General features: G+C 41.5%; 1 long non-coding RNA gene across 2 annotated transcripts; it reads left to right on the plus strand.

The window, feature by feature from the left end:
* Positions 1–9,502: 9,502 nt before the first annotated feature.
* On the plus strand, positions 9,503–11,899 carry LOC115747712. 2 transcript variants are annotated; one of them, XR_007197265.1, is made up of 3 exons: positions 9,726–9,876; positions 10,324–11,331; positions 11,417–11,899. It is a non-coding gene; the product is annotated as an uncharacterized LOC115747712 (long non-coding RNA). The 2 variants fall into 2 exon arrangements; XR_004016152.2 differs by lacking the exon at positions 11,417–11,899 and having other exon boundaries at positions 9,503–9,876; positions 10,324–11,250.
* The last annotated feature ends 1,992 nt before the right edge of the window (positions 11,900–13,891 follow it).

Here is a 13,891-nt window from a genome sequence, read left to right on the forward strand (position 1 = left end):
CAAAAATCATCGGCATCTATCTAGCTATATAACATATGGTCATGACAAATGGTACATAAATGTTCCGTCGAACGCGACACTGGAAGAAAATTTGATAAGGCGAATAGAGGTCAGGAAGCGTCGTAACCTGTACCCTAACGTCCGTCCAGCTATCAAAGGACGTCGGAATCTCCTGGTGAGGGAGGAAATTGAGTCCGCGAAGCAAGACATGAATTATTAATCTTCATTACTAGCGAGTACTCTGTGGACAATCAGTCATTTTAGGACTCCTTGTCGCAGCCTACCTTCGATTACAAAGCATTATTCTTCGTACGATTCGTACTAGGACTTATCACATGATTCAAGGACGCCAATTTGGACATAGATGAACCACTTCTTTTCCCAACCCTTTTTGAACCGCATAGAGATCCATACGTGGCCGAGGATCAGCTTTGTAAAATTCAAGGAGAAGGATGACTTCGTCTGCACAATTATCTGCGCATTAGAGAAAAGAGGAGGAGAGGCTACAAATGGAAAAGGACGTGGGGGACATGCACATGGTGGAGCATTATGCACAAATTGGCCATGAGAAAGCTATGAGATTCGTCGTTGAACATGGACAGAACACAATTTTCCAAAGTGTAACATCTTTCGATATTTTGCACATTTCAGCTCCTTGTACTTTTAGTTTCCGAACAATCAGTTCGATGTAATTTCCTTCATTGCGTTTCAGTTCCAATGTACTTCGATTCCGTAATATCAATTTCCTATGCACTTTAATTTTCATCTCACTTGGATTCGCGTAGAGTTCTCGCTCCGGTCAAGCCTCGTTTACGCGCTCTGTGCTCGACGTGGAACTCGGAGCGATCTCGGTTTGCTCTCCATTCTTGTTGAGTTTGGATCGCCTCGGCGCTTATCGAACTCTTAGCAACATTTTTGTTTTTAGCATGCTCGCTTGGGCAAGCCGGCGAAGATGGATCTGTTGGCAAAAAAAAAAAAAAAAATGCACGTAACGTATGTATACGCAACATGATACTATTTGTAGTAACTAGAAAAATAACAACACGGAGATGGTGATAATAAATTCAATAATAATATCTTTTCAAATAGAGATGTTGAATTACAACTCAAATGCAATCTTGCTTGATGCTATAAACTCGAAAAGAATTGAATCACATACGAGGTATGGTTAACCGAATCTCCTTAAGGCGATTAGCTATTGCCAACAATGTGAAGTAGTTTCATGAATTATGCATTCTAAGATACAACATCTTGAACCCATTCATATTAACACTACACACACAGAACTCTGTTGAACATTCTCTAATGCTATGGGAAAACAATTGCAAAAAAACTAAAAAGAGACATGAACTCAAGAGTCATGTCGGTTGGGCTCCCATTAGTTGAGCCACTAACCCATAATAAAAAATAATATTAAAGTCAGTAACTACAGCAGAATGAAGAGTCACATAAATCGAAAAGACATGAATGAAGTAACGTCTCACTAATTTTGAACCATTAACACTCATAATTACAACATGATCTTCTCAACAACACCTCTAAAGTCTCCTTCAACGCATTGCCTCGAAACGGTGTACAAGAACACCCTTTATAGTAGGGGTGGGCGGTTCCAAGTTCCGTACAAGTTCTATTTAGAACATAGAACCTACCAATCGAAACGTGTTCCTTCTTTTTTGGAACCTAAAACCTACCATGCATATCTTGAAACTTAAAACATATCCTATCACATGTTTCGGGATCTACCCGGATTCCATATGTATTCTTAATTGAGTGATTGCGGGATCTAATCTTTAATGACTACCATTTGCTGCTACAATTCATCGACCATAACTCATATTCACAAGAATAAATATGAAATATTAATAAAGTAAAAGTCTCTATCATTAATATCGCGAAAAATGGAAGCTCGGGCTAGTGGTTTCGGATTACACACTCATCATCGGTCCGCATGGAATACCGCAAGATCATGCAAAAATATATACCTACGAAAACACAAAACCTTGTTACAAGTAACCTGGAACATGTCCATTCATACCTTTGAACTTGGAACAACGGTTCGATTTCAGATTCTACTATGGAGCCATGCTCACGCCTACTTTATAGTAAACTTGCATCGTTCGACATAGCTGGGTCACGACCAAGGCTTAGGCCTTACCGTCATCAGAACCAACAGAAAAAAGAAAAGAAATGTCACCCGGTGCATGTAAAAATGCGTCACAAAACCCTGAACACCAGAGCAAACGAATTGAATACGGGCATTCTTGTTGCGTTAGCTGTGATGTGGGAATGAGCACTAGGGTTTGCAAAAAATTGCAGGGACGTGTCCTCGTTCCAATTGATGGCATGAAACCTTGGCTTCTTGCAGGGAACAGCACCAAACCCTAAAAAGGGTAAAAGGGGCTACCGACAACAATCGTCCCTGTTCCTCTGTTAAAATTCGAGAGTTACAACACCCAGGCATGGGAGTCTGCAACTTGGTGAAATTTTTATATGAACGAGCGTTTTCCTCCTCTCTCGCTTGTGAGAAGGCGCATAGAGTGGACCACCAGAACACACGCTCCCTCCCCTCCACAAGCCATCAAGAATCTTTGCAGGTTTCTCCTCTTTGTTCCCTTCCTTCCCTCCTCCCCAAACGGGTCTCGCCAAAATCGCACGATGGCCGAGCGCGGAGGTGGACCACACCCGATTCCCGTTCGCGGGAGGGCGAGCCCCCACGGCTCGTTACCGTATCGCCACAAAAATAATGCACCGGCAAGAAGCGAACAAAGGAGGGGGAAAACTATCGAGCCAAAGACCAAAACAAAACAAAACAAGCCCCGGTGGCATCCATGTTGGAGAGAGGGAGAGGCCCCCTCTTGCTGTCTGTTCTACCCAAGATTTGAAAATTATTGGTTTCCTGATTTGGGTATTGTTTGCCGAAACTTTCATGGAAGGTCACCTAGGGCGCGAGAGGGACAGTGAAGAATCCTGCAGAAAACATATAACCATTCCTACACTACAGCCAAACGCTCTTGCATTTGCAGAATGCAGATGGTGTTTGCATCTGCGGTTTCCTAGTATTCCGGTGATTCCTTGTCTCGACCCGATCACATCAAACCCCTCTTCTCCCCTCTCCATGACAAGAGGGACTCATCGGTCACATGTCACGTCCACTTCCCAGCACCTGTTCACTTTTGCAATTCTAGGGCAAAACAACACATCTCGAAATTTTCGATGTGGGTTAATAATGACATGATTGTGGAGGACATTTAAGTACAATGGAATTAGACGTTCTAGAGATGTAATTCGAGGGAAACTAAACATGTGTCGGATAACGACGCATCACCTGCCGATCAAGCAGCGTAAGTCGTTCGTTCTCGCAAATCTCGGCTATAGAAAATTCTCTTTAATTTTTCGCTTTGAATTCTCCTCAATCACATTAATAAAGCGATTACAATGTTTTAATAAATAAATAAATAAGTTTGTCGGACCACCAAATGGTTGTATCCCGAGAGTTCAAACCCGGCATACCAATAATAGACAAGGGGTAACTAGAAAAGACATTGCAACTTTGATCCAATTGGCCATGAAAATCGAGAATATATCGATCACACGACGAGCAAAATCAATACTTATAAGCAATGCTGTGATTTGCCCACTCATTATTTTATGGAATCTCACGTGTGCTCCACCCAGATTACATATCGCGGTTTGGTGGGATCTCTTGCGCAATCCGTGGACTAGGGTTTTGGCGTCAAAATCGTTGGAGCGGTCAAAAAAACAGTGTACCAACTTCTTGTCTGTGACTATAGAGCCGGCATATGCTTGATCGATTCAATTTGCACATCCAAAATTAGAAAGAAAGAATAAAACAACGGCTCTCAACGCCGCTCATCGATCGAATACGCACGCAGTTACGCATGCATGGCATTGTTTGAACACTGCCTAAGACGACTAGGTTCGGACATGATTATATTATGAAGAGGAGGAGGGTTTTTAGCCTTGGCACCCATTGTGTAGGTCCAGTGAATGTGGCCATTTGCTTGCTTTCTGGACTGCTCATTGTTTAATGCATGTCGTCTCGATCGGCATACGCGCTTTCTACACGTCAAGAGCGTGTTTGTTTCGAGAAAAATTTAGAATCCGTTTGTTTCATGAAAACTGAGCGATTTGTTAAACATTTTCAGGAAAAGCGATCGTTCGTTAGGGAGCTTAGAACGGCGCCACGCATTTTGATCGAAAATAAAAGAACAGAGGCCGAGGAATTGGGAGAGGTGAATTTTCATTTCTTTGACCATATTTTTTTCATCTTTGAAGACTGTGATTGCTCGCATACCCTTGCGATCCCATTCCCCCACGACTTCATTTTACTTTTTATTTTTTGGCTTGCCTTTTGCAACACTTGTTTATTTATTTTATGTTGGTGACATATGATACGTGCGACACTCTAGACAAAAAATATTGTACGTTTTCTTAGAATTTTGCTGAAGTAATTTATGTTCCCATGTCTTGTAGATTCTCCTCTTCCTTTATTTGCTGCCGTTTTCCGGCATACACCGAGCAATTTGTCCATTTTGAGCCGAGTCTTGTGGACTGTATCTTTAGCGAAAAACAATAACAATAACATGATAACAATAGCCTTGAGTGTCTGGTTTCACCATTAATCATGCATGTCTTGTCCAATATTGTTATTTCTATTTTTCGAGCATTGAATTATTGTGAGTTTTGTGGGGAATTTCAATGATATTCCACGCGGATGGAATTGTCTACTCGAAATCTCGGGTACAACACTTTCTGGAGTAGAATTTCTGCTATAGAAGTATTTTTAGAGCATAAATCCGTTAGGTAACGCAACTTCGGGAGTAAAAATCCGTTTGGTTACGCAATTTCATTTTTACACTTTTGCAACATTTTTTTTTTTTTTGGCTCTAGAAAAAGTTTTGGAGCAACTTAAAAAGAGAAAAAAAAAAAAATTGATTCTATCCAGAAGTAGAAAAATCAACTTTTGGCCATAATTTTATTTATAAAGCATAAGTGTTGCCATGTGCGCTCTCAATGACTTGCTTTTTTTTTTTTTTAATTAGACTAAGAGTTAAGGGTCATTAGACATACCTTCAATTTATTGTGGTTCTTTTGCTCCCTTGTTTCGGGAAAAATTAATTATTCAAGAAAATATTTCTTAAACAAATCACTTATGTGATTGAAATAATTAATCCAAGGAAAAATTATTGTCATCGACAACTTATTTTTATATATTTTCGTGGATAGAAGTAGCCACTCTTGAAAGAGTGCATTGATGAAAATCTTTTATATTCATTCATTTTTATGAGCGATACTGACGATCACTTTAAAAAAATACATATTTCAAATCATTAATTTTTTGCAAACCAAATGCACCATGGCCTTGCACACTTCACATGGGTTCTTCCATGTACTTTTAGATGTTGCAAAAGCTACGATTTTTTCCATAACCCGAATATGAACATTTGAAATTGCCATCTCAACCTAATACCACCCAAATATGGGAATTGCTACCTTCGGTCCTAGTTGAAGACCAAATTCGAATTTTATCTCGGCCGGTGCTTGATGCAGAGATCCGTAGCACTCTCTTCTCCCTAGCCCGAGGTAAGGCTCCTGGCCTTGATGGCTTCAATGTAGATTTTTTCATATCATCTTGGGATATAGTTGGACTTGTGGTGATTTCGGCGGTCAAAGACTTCTTTGCCACGGGGAATTTGCTCAAGGAACTCAATACTACCATCCTCACCCTAGTTCCAAAGATCCCCAATGCATCAACTATGGGGGATTTCCGTCCCATTGTGTGTTGCAACACCATTTATAAATGCATCACTAAGCTATTGGCCAATCGGATAGCTACCGTTCTGCTGGCCATCACTAGCTTGAATCAAAATGCTTTTGTTAAGGGGCGCAGGATTAGTGACAACATCCTCCTTGCCCAAGAGCTCTTTGTCGGCTTCCACATTGAGCCATACCTTCCGAAATGCTCTATCAAGATGGATTTTTGAAAGGCATATGATACTATCGATTGGGGGTTCATTAAATGTACACTACGAGCCTTTGGCTTCCCGGAGTCTTTTACTAAGCTCGTTATGGCTTGCGTGTCCTCCCCCATGTTCTCGGTGGCCATTAATGGAAGTCTCCATGGGTTCTTTGCAAGCAATAGAGGGATTTGCCAAGGGGATCCCATTTCACCTTATCTATTTACCTTGGTTATGGAAGTCTTCACCGGTATTCTATCCTTCCAAACTGCTCAACCCGGGTTCAAATTTTTCTGGCGGTGCAAGAATCTCCGATTGTCTCACCAATTTTATGTTGTTATTTGCCGAGGCGAACATCCCATCCGTTACTAAGCTCGTGCTGTTGTTTCTTGAGGTGAACATCCCATCTATTACCTTGTTGAAGGAGGGACTTGACAGGTTCTCCAAGTGGTTCGACCTTGCCCCGAACGTGGATAAAAGCGAAATTTATTTCTTTGGGAGTTCAATGGAGTTGCGAACACAAATTCAACATATCTTGGGCTTCTCCGAAGGTATGCTTCCTTTCCTCTACATTGGAGTTTTAGTGATTGCATCTAGACTTAGCAAAGCTTATTGTACGTACTCTCTTGATAAATTCGATCACTGCCCGTGCTCGATCTTAGTCCCATCGATTCTTATCTTTTCCGGGCCATCTTCAACTTGTTAAATCTGTCCTACATGCCATTCATGTGTATTGGGCTGTTGTCTTCACCTTACCGAAGTCGATGCTTGCTAGCATAGAAAAGATTTTACGTCAATTCCTTTGGAAAGGTCCGGACTTGAGCTATGGGGGTATCAAGGTGGCTTGGGACAAAGTTTGTCTTCCTAAGAAAGAGGGCGGGCTAGGTATAAGAAGGTTTCTGGATTGTAATAAGGCTGCCATGTTGAAACACATATGGTTATTATTCACCGACAAGGAATCTTTGTGGTGTAAATGGATTCATTCCACCTTCTTAAGGCACAAAAATTTCTGGATTGCTCTGAAACCTACTTATTGCTCCTAGGGCTAGAAGAAGATCCTAGATTTAAGAACGGAACACTTCCAAAATTTCAAGTGGCGTATTGGGGATGGAATCTCTGTCCCCTTTTGGTTCGACTTTTGGCACGAAAGGGGACCATTATATCAAATCTTTTCAAACAAGGAGATCTATGAATCTGGCATTCCTAGGAATACATCGGTTAAGAACTTCCTCTCTCAAGCCTGGCAAGACTTTGGAATGCTACACACGTTTTAACTCATGGCATAATGCAGTCCCATTACTTGATCCGACTAAGCTTGATCGGTGCTTGTGGTAGGGCCACTCTTTAGGTAGATTTTTGGTGGCTTCTGCTTGGGAGATGATCGGAAGAAAAGGCCGGATAGTACATTGGCACACCTTTATCTAGGACCAATACATAGCACCGAGACATGCGTTTCTATTGTGGCTCACTACGCTTAACCGTCTACCGACTCGGACTTTGTTGCTACATTACCATAGAATTGCTGCTAGATCATGTGCCTTTTGTCGTGATAAACCCGACTCTATCAACCATATGTTCTTTGGGTGCCCTATCACGGGATCACTTGCATTATATTGGGCCTCCAAATGTAATCTTTCTTGGCAAAATTGCTCATGGCGGGAGACAATTCGGTGGGCTACGCGGAACATTGGAGGCACCTCTTTTGTTCACCGAATGGCTAGGTTCTCTCTTGGGGCCCTTTGCCATATTATCCGGACAAAGAGGAATCATATTTGTTTCGGGAATAAGCCATTGTTCGTGCTGGCGATCCTTAAGCACTTGACAAAGGTCGTGAGAGACAAATGACTTACCTTTGCTCGGGATGAAGACATTCCTCGGAATAGATGAATACAAAGGAATTGGGATATTTCATCCACGATTTTTGATGACTCTACCTCTCCCTAACTGTTGTTCCTTCGGTTTTATTGATGATTGATGCAAAGCTTAGCCAACTGGGTTCCTTTATTGGGTTGGCGTCTTTTACATTTTGACCCATCGGGTTTAGCGACACTTTGGCCGTTGTTTTGGCCTTTTATTGGGCTAGCGTCTTTTACATTATGCTCGATCGGGTTTAGCGACACTTGTGGCCGTTGTTTTGGCCTTTTAGCCTAAGTATGCTTGGTGTTTTTGTTTTTTGTTTTGCCGATACACCTTTGCACCCCGCTATGACACTTCCTTGTGTCATTTGGGGTACGAGATTTTTGTGTGCGGCATTCTCTTTGTAATTAGCGCTTTGGAAAGTTATATACATAATTACCTTTACCAAAAAAAAAACATTTGAAATTGCCATTGTTTTCTAAATTGAATCTGCTTTAATAAATCAAACCCATAGTTAAGATTCGCCTCTGAAAATAATAATATGAATTCTTTTTAAGGTTAATGGCTAATCGCATTTCCCCCATCGGAATCGATAATTAAATTTTTAAAGGAATTTAAATTATGCGAAATCTATGTTTCAAAAGCGAGGAAAATTCTTAAAGGAATCAATAATTAAATTATGCGAAATCTACACGGATAGAGTTTTATGATCTCTATTTTTTCCAACAGTAAGTAAGAAAATGATTACGACGAATTCAATTCACAATATATTAAAACATCTTCTTCTTTTTTCGGCGGGCATGAAATTCACGTACGACGAAGAGGTGAAGCTGTCGGGATAGAAGAAGAAAGCCACGTACGACTGGTTCAACCCGACGGACAATAACATGCCAGGTGGACAATCATACGGTCGTCCTTTCTCGAGACCTTTTCACACGTTGACTCAGTAATTGGTCGGCGATGCCTCAATCATGGACGGCGTATTCTAGTCACCCTTATTCACTTGTCCTTTTTTTACCTCCCTGTATGTACGATGAGCGCCACTCACTTTGAACCGTCGGATCGCGCGACTCCGACGCCGGCCCTGCGTTGTTCAGTGGTCGAGATGAAATGGTTCCACTTGCTCCGAGTGCGTTTAAGAGATTTTCATCACTAAAACCACCGATCAATAGTAAAATAGTGCTTCTCAAGTACTTGTTAAATCGTGTTGATTGTACTTTTTGGCAACATGGATATATGCCTTTGCTTTTTTATCCTCTATTTTCAGGGGTCTCAACTTGTGTCCCGGAACATTGACTTGTCGGCAAGATGACTGAGATTTTAAAATGCTCAGACGTTTGATGTTCGCTGTACAGGCGTGATTTGTAAATTGCCCACCTTTGGCTCAATTCTTTTTGAGTTCGTGTAGCTAAGATAATCAAATTGGGCTCTCAAGTAGAGCTTGTTTGTCTTTGATTGCGAACCGCATTTGTGTATATTTCAGTTATATATCTTACTTTTTCAAACGAACATCTGCCAGGTCAAGTTCGTTCTCACCCGATATTATGCTAAAAATTATTTGGCCAATCAAGTCGATTCAGGTTGAGCACGCAAGTTTGCCTCGAATACTGATTTATAAGGACTTGAGTACAACATTAAACGAGACTCTCAAATAAGTCGTGAATCAAGATAACCCGAATTTTGCCTTTTCCTTAGCTCGAGAGGGAGGTCCATGGGCGGGGGCCGGCGTGGTCGGCCTCCTCCGCGGGGAGGGTCCCCGGGGGCCGACGGTCTCGCTGACGTCATCCAGAGTCCAGCTTACATTGTATCTGGGCCTGGATCGGATCTGTCGCTGTCAGATCCGTTTGGGCACAGCCCAATGGGATGGCTTCGACGCTCTGCCTCCAAATGAATCACCAAAATCTTTCCTCCTTATAACCCTCTCCATCTCCAACTCTTTCTTTCCACTTCCAACATCTCTCTCTCTCTCTCTCTCTGCGTTGCAGAGTGGAGAGGGAAGAAACGCTTCAGAAGATGAGACGCAAGCCCTCGCATCTTCAAGGTACGCTCAGATCAGATTATGGTTCTGTACTGTGGACCCTCGAGTGTTCATCATCATCATCATCATCATCATCATCTTCTTCTTCTTCTTCTTCTTTCGCCTGCAAATCGATTACCGCCCGGAGCTTTCTGGACTATCTTTGGTCGTTCTCGATGCCGGGTGATCTTGTTTTCTGTGCCATGGAAATGTAAGCCCCACTGTAACGCTGTTGAAGCTCAAGAACAGTCGTTCCTCCACATGCATATAGCTGATTAGTTCCTCTTGGTTTTCTGCGGTTGTGGACATGTTTTCTTGATCACGAGTCCATCTTTCCATCGATCGAAATGAGTCTTTCGTGGAAAAAAAACCGTGAGCACGACATGGTTAATTTGATTCTCTCCGCACCCCGAACTCGTCTCTACCAAATTTGATACTTTGGATTATTATGTTTATTTTAATCTTTTGTAGGCCAACTTGAAGAGAGCACCATAGATGGAATCTTTGCTGGATTTCAAGCAAAAGCAACAACATGGAGCTCTTTAGCAATGGATGCTTGTTCATGCTAATTTGGCGCTATCCTATCTGAGCTTTTTCTCTCCTGCTTCTTCTCTTTTTTCATTTTTCCGTTTCTTTAATTCTCGTCCTCCCCGTCCCACCTCGTCCCACCCTTCTTGACCTTGTAAGACCTTTTCTTGACCTTGTAAGACCCCCCTCCGTCCCCGCCCCCGCTCTTCTCCTTCTAGCCCCGGGTTCTGGATCGCGAGCGAGCGATGTAGAGTTTCGTCGCCTGCCTTTCCCGTTCCCACCCAACTCATCTTCTCCTTCCTCGTCTATCCCTCCTGAGCTGCTCCGTTCCGAAACAAACGAAAAGAAGGCCGAACCCTCCCACAGCTCTTTCCTCCCGAAACAAACTTATCTGCCCCGACATGGTGAACGTAGTTTCGACCCCGACTCTCTGTTAGCCTCTAAAATATGTGAAGAGATTTAGGGAAGGATAAAAAAATGTGAAATATTACTAGGGTCTCTTTTGGTTTCTCTTTATTTGTTGATGTTATTGTTGAAGGTTTATTATGGCATGTATGCCCTTTTCGTTGTTGAGTGAAGGGCAATCGATTGCAATTGTTTCTCTCTCTCTCTCTCTCTCTCTCTCTCTCTCGTATTTGTATAGGAGGCAGAAACATGCGGCTGCCAGGGCATCAGTTTCGTTGTTTTATATGTTGTTGGGAGAGCCTAAAATTCAAAAAAAGAAAAGAAAAGAAGGAAACGATTCAGAAAAAACAAAAAAAAAAAGGAAGGAGTGCGTGCAGAACAGAATAAATGTTCTCTCAGATCTCTCTGTGGTGAGAGTTTCTCTTCCTCGTGACCATTCTTATGTTATGTACTGTAATATCGCAACTCTCTCTCTCTCTCTCTCTCTCTCTCTCTCTCTCTAGACCTGCTGCAATGTCATTAATGAGGAGTGGAAGAAAACAAACGGTGGAGGAATCTCATGATCATTTGTACCAGAATAAAGAAGATAAGCTTCTGTTCTTTCACACACAGAGCTTTTTGTTGCTGTTAGGGATTTGTTTCTTGTTTTATACAAGACAAGTGGGTCGGAGGCGAAAGAGATCTGGGACTTCCTTTTGCAGTTGAAGGTGTTCCAGGTCCACGTTTCGAAATTTTCTTCCCTTTTGTAGCTTCAAAGAAGTATGATAATCGACCTCTTGCAAAGTCTACAGCAAGCTCGGGTCGAATTGGAGCCGGTCCCTGCTGCTTCTTCTTTTCCTTCACTTCCATCTTTTCGGGTAATCTGTTTGGTGTCCGCGATGTTCTGAGCACCTGTTCGTTCATCGTTTGATGGGGTTAGGCCGTGTAAGTAGCATTTCTTTCGCACCTCGTATGCGCAAGTATGGTTGTTCGAACTCAGGCATCATGCGAAATAGTTGTACATGCTTACCAATTATCACTGAGCAGCCGATTGTGCGTTAAGCTGTCTTGAGTCGCCTAATTCTTTACACTTCTGGATCAATCGTGATTAATCTAAGGGTCGTGTTAACAAGTTCATGAGAAACATGTTATACGCGCTCGATGAGGAAATATTTGGTTCTCAAGATATTAATTGTGCATAAAGCAAGAAAAGTCGGTGTATTGAAAATTGCAGACTTAACAAATTCTCCATGAACACTTTTTGATAAAATCCTTAGAAGTACTTCTCAATTAGAAGACAAAAGATCTTAATAATTCTGATCAGAATTAAATAAGCCCTACTTTTTAGGAATGCAATCCCACAAGTCTTTTCGGTTTGGAGGATAAATCGCCTTTCGGTTCGATTTGATTCATGTTCTCGCATACGATTGGACCGGCATGACATCCTCATACTCTTGTGAGTTAGCTAGTAATGTCAACATAAGGGAAAAGCAATCCTAATTGACTATGTACAAGAAAGTGAAAAAGTCTGTGTTTTTTGTCAACAAAATTATGAAGCTAGGCATGGTTGGCCCTCAAGATTCCTAACCTTAGCATTTGGAACTTGTCGGCATCACCTTCAAAAAGAGAAAAAAAACAGGAAAGAGGGGATTTAATGAATAGGGTTTACCAACCTATTTCATCACCTATGTCAATTCACATCCACAAATATATCCCATGGAGGAAAAAAAAAGTTCATCTTGACATCTGGGGTGTGATGGGGATGTTAGTTCAATTTGAACATGAATTGACTACCCCTAGCTAGGGCTAAGGAAAAAAAAAATCTGTTGTGTGATTGGACATTTGTAGGGCCATGAAATCAATTCAATGTGCTTTGCATTCCCATCTCCAAGATGCACCTAACCCTCACCCATGATCACATTCATCGATTTAAAAAAAATTCATTGATTAAAAAAAAACAGAAAGGAGGAGTTGTGCAATTCGCTTGGAAACATCATCATATGCAAGAAACGATCTGAGAGATTTCGTTGCATTGCTTCGCCACCGTGAGTAATTTATTCAGGTTTGGTCGGCCGAGACGGAAATAATCACGTGGTTGCATCGCATCTTTCACGTAATTAGTATGTGTTACTCTTGGTAAAAGCTAGCTATATGTGTGTATAATGATATGAAATCCATCAGGCATGTGATTTGGGTCACATGTTGGAGTCAAAGCACTTGGGCAATGAGTGCACGAAGTGAAGGAATGGTGCTGGTTCCTGTTTAGGGTTTTGCTTTAGGAGTTCCGAGTACGAAAAAGGAGGCAAGCGAAGAAGTTTCAAGCACAAAATGATGGTGGCCACTAGTGGTGGGGTGTTGGGAAAGTGAAGTGTCTTTTACCCTTGTCTCTCACTTGGCTAGTTTAGTGTTCTCCTTTCTCTCTCTAGCATTATTGAAATTCGCCGAGTTATATAAATAGATTCATTCGGACATATACAGATTCTCGAATATATGAGGGGGAACCTCTTCTTTCAAAATAGAAATAATCTTGCGTGATGTTTCTTTTTATTGACCCAGAATTCGATGATGTGAATGGCTGGGAAGAAGAATATAACTCATTAATTGCGATTTGAATCTCATGACGGATTATGAGTTCGAATCACGACGTCTTGGGTGCAAGATTTGAACCTGCCACCTCCAAGTTAGAAAAGTGATCCAACTCCAATTGGGCCATCTCAACCTCTACAATTTTTTATTTTTATTTTTTGTTGCAAGGTATTTATCTATGGATAAATCATAAGGCCGGACAGCCAATCGTTGAATAAAATGTGGCACATCGTGATCAACGTCCTGGAGCTTTCTCTTGATACACCACTTTAGTGTATGCAGAGGTATAGAGATATTGCTAACACTACTTACCCGTGCATCTCGGTACACAAGTATTAAATTGTAAACTTTTCGATTAAAAGTTATTTCGAGATAACTTTAGATGGAAATTCCAATTTCCGCATACTCATCTAATTAGTCACTCTATATGTTCATGGATTATATTCAATCTTCCTGCCTATTCTTCATGTCACTTCTTATTTCTCTTATTTGTTTGATTTGCGTATGAGAAGGGTATTAAAATTTACGATCTGGATAGTTT

This window comes from Rhodamnia argentea, chromosome 1, assembly GCF_020921035.1.
Source record: "Rhodamnia argentea isolate NSW1041297 chromosome 1, ASM2092103v1, whole genome shotgun sequence".
NCBI classification, from domain to species: Eukaryota; Viridiplantae; Streptophyta; class Magnoliopsida; order Myrtales; family Myrtaceae; genus Rhodamnia; species Rhodamnia argentea.